Here is an 8,324-nt window from a genome sequence, read left to right on the forward strand (position 1 = left end):
TGTATGTAGGTGACCTGTTTAGAGTATAGGACTCTGTGTATCAAGCCAGCAGGAAATTTTAAACAACCTGTCAGAATTTCAAACACGGTTTTGCTCAACTACATTTTATTCATTTCTGCTCCTGTTCAGTATGGCTGAAACTTAAATAGATGAAGCTGTTTATGGCAGTGCAGCCTTTCTTATGTTAACAATCTAAAACTTGGTTCCAGGAAAGATTTATTTGAGTAAGCACACAACATTGCATTCATAGCTTAGCTGGGTAATGCTCAATTTAGTCCTTAGCTTGGTTGACCTTTTTCTTTACAGAATAAGGTCACTTAGATCTGCACCTGTTTCAGTGGATCTGTGCAAGCGAACTAAAAAAATCATATATGATCCCAGATGCAATTCATTATTTGATAAAACCATTATATCTGCATCTGATTATCACCAAACTCCAGTAGTAGACCATTTTTAATATCAGATGATTCCAGATCTGCATTGTTGCACTGTTTAATATTCCAGAAGCGTGGCCGCCTGTGTAGAATGACCACTGGTTTTGTCAAATGTTCAACCTCAGCGCATTGTTTTAACTCATCCAGCTGAAATGTGGTCCTCCATCCAAAAGACTGACGGCTGTTCAAATGGAGTGGAAAATTCCTGCAGGGTAGGAAATCCTACAAAATGAGAGTGGAGGTAGTGTAAAACACACACATACACATGTGCACAAGCTACACACACACAAACACACACACACACACACACACACACACACACACACACACACACACACACACACACACACACACACGTGCACACATATACACATAAAATTTATACTCTGTCTCTCTCTATTTCACCTTCTCTCTTCAATATAGCACATATTAAACTCTTATCCATCTACAGTTCTCCGATCTCATCTTTTGCTAAGTGAAGTAAAAATTGTATTATTGTCTGAATATTCATAATCACCTCAATTGGATGCATTATGTATTTTATCAAAATCACTTTGGAGCTCTTACTGTAATTATTACACTGAGGAAATTATTAAATTGAAATTGAAAAACAGAAATTTTAATTGTCTGTGCCACAAACTTCAATATGTAGACCATATAGTACTTTTAATGCTGAATTTAGATGTTTAATAAAAATTCTATCAGGCATGGTGTATAAATAACTGTGTATTTAAATTGAACAATACGTCTATACTGTTTATTCATAAATCATTTAAAATATGTACAATCTTACTTTGCATATAAATGGCCCCAGGAGCATCCCTCTTCTGTGTCCAGCAGTAGTCCACCAGCACAGAGGAGCGTGCCACTCTCCTTGGTACTGATTTTTCTTTCTTCACTTAACTGACAGATATACTGTGACATGCACATATACTAATACAAAACCCACCCAAAAATATAGATTATAGAGATATTTGGATTCAGCATGCAAAAATGCATTATAAACAGAAATGCTTTGAAATTGACGATGTTTTTGAAGATTTATTGTGCTTAGAACCCTGCGTGTATCTTGTACTGTGCCCCTTGGTGTTAGCCCCTCTGTACCTCTGCTTGTTTCCGTATGTATCCGTATTGACCATTGCCAGTATCTGTTAACCCTCCGGAATTTCCTGGGTGTTTGTGTTCGCTCACTATTAGCTTCGACCTTGGCTTGTTTTTTTGGTTATGACTGGGCTTACACCTAGCGTTTGTAAAACCCTTCGTGCTAAACTCATCCGCATGAGTCTGAATAGTCCTGAATAGTCCTGTCACCAAGGAGCCATGAAGGTTGTTGGCGAGATCTGACTGGTTGGTGTTCTATCTGTGGTGAAGCCCTTTCTGTGGTAGACACTCAATGTTTTTCTCGCACACAAGAAATATCGAAATATGGAACAGTATGCGTTTTCTTAAAAGTCTCTGGCCAGAGTTTTAAAATCCTAGTGCATGATTGCAGTCCGTACTTGTGCCAAAAGTGTTAACTGAGGAACTGAATTTTTTCACTTGCATCAGGCTGACCCTTGACCTTTGAACCCATCTCACTGTGGAAACCGTTAACTTTCTCCTTCACACTGCAAGATATGAGCGCACTTTGATGTGTGTGCACACTGACAGTGCGGACTGAGAGGTATCGAGCGTAGCTGTAGGGAAGGTCAAAGCCCGCGTTTGAAAGCTCTCCACTGAACGCAGTGTTATCTTGGGTCCTCCTCTGCCCCAGTCTCCACTGCCCTCTGCACGCACAAATCCCCGTAAGTAGGACTGTCTGTGCTGAGTGGCAGGCTAAGTGATTGATTGTCAAGTGAAGTGCCCATCCCTTAAAAAGGTGCTAGGAGCCATCCATCACCCAGGTCTGCTCCTCAGGGGGCAGGCACAGCATGTCTCTGGGAAACACGGCAGCCAGAGCCACCGTTCACTCAGTGACCAGGGTCGGCACGATGCGGACACAGACACTGTGAAGCCAGAAACTCTCTCGCAAGCACATGTGCACACCCACACACACACGGCTGAACACAGACATGCCTGGACACAGGCGACCATGATGACCCGCACTCTAATTCTCCTTTCCTATTTACAAAGATGCATGTTTGCATACAAACTGCTGCACAGTGCTTCATCCTTCATGAAATACGGATCCCTGTTAACATCCTTGCACATGTGGCCCTCACACAGATCAGAACAATACATTAATGTCATGCACAAAAGCCAGCCCACATTGATTAATAGTGCAGATTGCCGGGTGATCTCAGGGTCAGTATCTGCTCAGACCTCCTGGATTTCTATTCTCTTCCTTTATTGTACTATTGATTAAGTAACATTTGCTTGAGCCCATGTGCAAATGCACTAAACCCTTCAATGAAATGACTCTGCGTAATATGGCGGTGGGGCAGGAGAATCGAAGTGTGAGGGGGAGGGGGAGGGGGTGCAGTAGGCTGGAAGGAGAGAGTAACTTTTCTGATGTCAGAAATGGAGCTGTTTTCTGCTAGAGAGTGACAGCATTGCTGGTTTTGTTTCACCCTCTTCTGAGCATGCAGGATGCTGGATTCTGTGTTACTGAATTAATTTGCACTCCACGCCAGCTTCCACTGTCACCTGTGCAAGAGTTATGAAAGCATCTCTGTCAAAAATCAATCATCTTCAAATACAAAGAAAGTGTGCTTGAGGGGTTTTCTAGCTGTCCATTCTACTCCCCACAAGTGTTTGTGTGTATGTGTGTGTGTGTGTGTGTGTGTTTCATACATTTTCAGAGCACAAATATCCTGATGGTGTAGGTCTAGAGAAAAATAGGGGTTACCAGTGATGACCAATAAAATTATTCTCTGACAAGTTAATTCATCATAGTTACATGTTTGACTTCTTAAAACCAAATGGACAAATCCATTTATTTTTGGTTACTTAAAGTTTCAGTTGAGGTTATAAAAGACATTTTGCGTATAGGTTATAATATATTTACATTTACATTTACGGCATTTAGCAGACGCTCTTATCCAGAGCGACATACAAAGTGCTTATGCATGATTTTTATCCATGATGTTTGCCAGACATTGCTATCCTGCACTGGAGCTCCCTGGAACACACGTGCATGTGTGAGCGTACTTGTCATTGGTGGGTCGTAGAGTGTACCTTGTTGGGACTCACTTCCCGTGCCGCAGTCATGCTGATTTGAAAGGTCAGGTTTTCTTGAGAAGCTGCAATCAGTGGCAACTACTCCACTGAATTTTTAAACCACAAGACAATTAAAAGAAAATTTTTCTTCGTATCACAGCCATTACTTAAAAATCCCTCAGTGAAACCTGAATTGCTCAATGGCACAGATGATAAATGCTAACAAAGTTTCTGCCATTCTCTGGCAACCATCCTTTTCCATTCCACATGATGGGAGAGTTAAATTTACTTAAGTAGTTACTGGTGAACAATATAATAAATTTTCATATTTTCCTTAAATTTTCACATGCACTTCATTAAGTCACTTGTCATATGTTTTATTAGCATACATGCTAAATAAATAATATTTAAAGCAGGACCGGGTATACAGTTAGACTGGAGAGTAGTCATCACCCAAGTGAGTTCCTGTTGGGATTTATATAGAAGTACAAGAGTGTGAGTGCACGTGTTTGTGTGTATATATAACCTTGAATATGAAGGGTTGTGGTAGTATCTGTGTTGGTTCTTCGATGGTGGGGGTGTGGTAGTTAGACAGCTTCTGTCTGTGTGTTTGTTAGGTAATTACAGATAGTGCACTGTTTAATTCTCAGCCTGGCATTTGTAGATTACTAGGGGAAATCTCTCCAACTTGTCTGATTATCATGCCTGGTGTCATTTAAGCTGAAGGAAAGCACAGTTATAGGAAGTGATGGCATAGACTTAAGATTAGAAGGGTCCGCTCTGTTGATGAAGTGCATTTGCATGTTGGTTTGACATTTTCCTGATGAACAAGCTTAAAGCAAAGGCCACTGCAGAATACCAACACAGCTCCTCCTGACAAGTTTGCTGTGAACTGGCAGCAACTTTCAGAGCTAGGAAGTGAGGCTGTTCACCTGTGCATACGAACCATTATGAACTGCCGAAACCATCTTCTTACTTTTACATTTACATTTGCAGCTATTAGCCGTCGTAAATATACAGAGCGACTTTGTCATCCACAGACTTGTCATTTGACTATAATCAAACTTTGAATTAATGTCACATTTGATAAGATGATACAATTATTGTGGCCTGAGATATTTATTGTATTTGTTGACTTTCATTTCTGCTCTGTTTTCAGAAAATTCCCAGATGTTTTTCTTTTTTTTTTGCTGCAGATTTGGACTATGTCTTAGAGGATTATTTTCACTGTTGTGTTGCAATCACGTCACCCATAATCTCACCTGATTTTTGGAACAACCCTGTTCCAAAGTCTCTATTATTTTGACTATGGGGGAAGTGGATGGTCTGCTCAGCGCTCAATGTGCAAAATGACATCCAAGTCTTGACAGAAGTGAGTCCGTACACGAATCAAAACTGATTCCTCTACTGTAATTGAAGTTTTCACAGATGCTTCTGGGTGTATATGAGATCTGAAACAATCTCTCCATTGACCTTTATCCTTTTGGTCAATATTATGGTTCACATGATTCAAGTTCAGAACTCAAAACAAAAACAACAACAACCAAAAGACAAAGGGAAAATGTTTTTAAATCCAGTCACGTACACTTATTTTGAAATAAACATACTCTACCTACATAGTTAATGTTTTAAGAGAAAACATGTGTACAAGAAAAAAATGCATGCTTTCTGTTACTGTTGTTTTGGTCTATAGTAGTTCTCTATTATCTGTCCTTATATACATTCTATATACACTTTTTTGTTTTTTTTTTTCCTGTACAAAAATACAATTTATAAATCCCATGGGATGTTTGGGTCTTACCCTTAAATCAATGCAAAAGTAGATGAGAGTGTTGTGCATGTATTGAACTTGAAAAATCTTTATGGTGTGAAATTAGCATGCTGTGATACACTGCGTTAGATCATAACTTTTAAGGTCAATAAAGAACAATGCCCTGAGAATGCTGTGGCCAGGGAGCCTGTGGGCTTCACTGCCACAGCCTTTGACGCTAGGAGATCACCCTGATGACGGCTCTTTAGAACTCACTTGTCTCTCTCCCTACACGCATCCATAAAGCTATACGGTAGAGAAGCCACACACAAACAGATGGCTCCCAACATCATCAGATGTGTATGAAAAATTAATCTGTTGGCTTCTATAAAGAAAAATAGGGAAAGATAGAGAGAGGCCGAGAGGTAGAGTCTTCAGATAGAGAAAAAACACAAACAAAGGCATTCATGTATGGTTGTTGAATAATGCAGGGACGGCTGGGGGAGTGGAGGCCCCGCCTTTGAACGCCAGCATACAGCGCGAGAAGGCGCACAAAGCTTGTCACAAACTTCACTGAGTGAAATCAAACAGAGGATGTGCAGGGGAGGAAAGGGTCCGCCTCCAATATCCAAGACAGAGCGGGGCACGCTTGAGAAAGAACCAGGAGGTTATGACTGTGCTGGGTGGGAGATAAGCGTGAAGTTTGAATGAGTTTTCTATTTCTGAATTCAGATGAAGTGGTTGAGGTCATTCAACCGGTGAGCAGGGGAAACCAAAATCCAAATCGTAGGCCAATAATAAAACCTCCTTCAAAAGTAATGCGAATACAAATGCTAACAAAATCGAAAAAAAAAAAAACTACAAATGTGAAGAAATTTCTTTTGCAAGGCGAGAAAACAGACAGACGTTTTCTCTTGCGTGTTTTGGCTCTGTGGGTATGCAGCTTTAATGTGGGCTGTAAATGTTTCTTACCTATGAAGCAAAATGAGCATGATTAAAAAATCTGTTCAAGAAAAAATATTTTTTTATGAGGAAATAGAGCTAAACATAAGTCATCCGCCTAACAAGTCATTTCTCAGTGTTCAGGTACTCAGTGTAAATTCAGTGAATTGGATTTAATTGCCTATACTTATCCCTTCACTTAGTGCACGTTGTACAGTTTTATTTTACAGGTTTTGTGAGGTTTACTCTCTCACATCCTGTCATGGGTTTACTGTCTATGAAATGAGAAACCTACATTTTGAGATACAGATGACACTTTATCTTGTTCTGTGCAATGGTGACAGTGGTCAACAACACCACCCAACCAGAGTGACAGGAAGCACTGGCAATACACCAAATTGATCCTCTTTAAATAGTCATACTCTGAGATCACTTGGGAAAAGGTAACTACTTTCAATTAAACCATTAAGCTGAGTTATTGCTTTACCGCCATGTGGAAAGCTCTAAGAAACCACTGGCCGTAGGCCCTAGTCCAGGCTCCCAGGTCACACACACACTCAGTAATTAGCCCCATCATCCTCCTTCCCAAGATTTTTGGTACAGCCTACCATTCTAATTGTGATCTAATCCACTGCTGGGGGCTACAGGCTGGACTAGTCGATCCCGGCTCTTGGGCTAAGGATCCAGGCCTGGTGCCACAGCCCGGTTTCTCATGCTTTAAAGCGACTCCTTTAACGATCAGGGAACGTGACTCTTGGAGAGTTCCCAGCAGCCCGTGCACTGTGGACAGTAGAGGAATGGAGGGCTATGAGAAGAGAAATAGCACATGGCCTTGCTGGAGACGGTTTGCTGTGCTCGAGCTGGAGATAAGATCAGCCGAATCTGAAGGACCAACGCCCTTTTGACCTTTCGAGGTTATTTCTGTGGGAAAATGGTCACTATGTCCCAGAGGTCTGCTCTTTCACCCTGACCTCTCACAGTGTCCAAACACTCCACGGAGAATCTGTTATGAGTGACTTTACCTCAACTCCTTACCCTGCTACACGTTTAGTAGAGCAGGAAGATGAAAAGAGAGGGTCCCTTGAGTCTGTGTGTGTGTGTGTGTGTGTGTGTGTGTGTGTGTGTGTGTGTGTTTCTAAGCAGGCATTTGTGTGTCAAGTGTTATTCTGTTCCACATTACAATTCCCAGTATAGTACATAGTGATTTAAAAACAGTGAATCACTGTTGTTCAGCTATTATTCGCATTGAGGTCACTCAGTGTGAATAGTATGTATTGTATAATGCTAGTGACACCGGTGGCTGAAAGTCCATATTCGGGTAATGGGGGACATGCCTTATGTAAACTTTGTGTATATATAACTTCATACACAAATTAAAGCTCTTAATCTGACCTTTTGTATCAGACATAGGTGCACAGTTGGGCCATGAAACATATTATGTTCACCTGGCCTCCAGGCAAAAACTAGTCGGTTTAACATTATTTGTCTATATGTTTCAATGTGAAACAAAATTAATCAAGATGGGAAAATTGCTTCAGTTCTGATGTAATATAGCAGGATCTTAAAATGTCATCAGCATAAGTGATTTCACTCTTGCTTAATAATTACAAACTGGTTGAAAAGCCAATTTCAAGCAAACTTCAACATACCCAACCAAATTTCGAGCTAATATCCACATTGAAATGAGGTCATGATTCTAGGGGGCCATCACCTCTGCACTGCCAAGCAGTGCTTTCTTCATATCTTCTGGAATGTAGGTACACAACCCTTGTGGTGAAATATGAAATACATGTGGCCATGTGAGAGAAATACTAAATAATTTCTCTTTATGATCTGTGGCTTCCAGTTCCTCATTAATAATGAAGCCCGTCTCAGAGAGGCGCAACAGCTCTGCAGGGGAGCCCATGTGACCGAGTCTATTAACAGCTCACGCTCACATTCAGAAGATAAAGAGGCCTTTCTGTTCCCACCACTGACTTTAGCCAGAGATGCTCTCAAAGCAATGTTTGAGGGATTTAGTCATACATGTATTAAATGTCATACATGGTTTAAGTGTTTTA

This window comes from Brachyhypopomus gauderio, chromosome 15 (genome assembly GCF_052324685.1).
Source record: "Brachyhypopomus gauderio isolate BG-103 chromosome 15, BGAUD_0.2, whole genome shotgun sequence".
Taxonomy (NCBI): domain Eukaryota; kingdom Metazoa; phylum Chordata; class Actinopteri; order Gymnotiformes; family Hypopomidae; genus Brachyhypopomus; species Brachyhypopomus gauderio.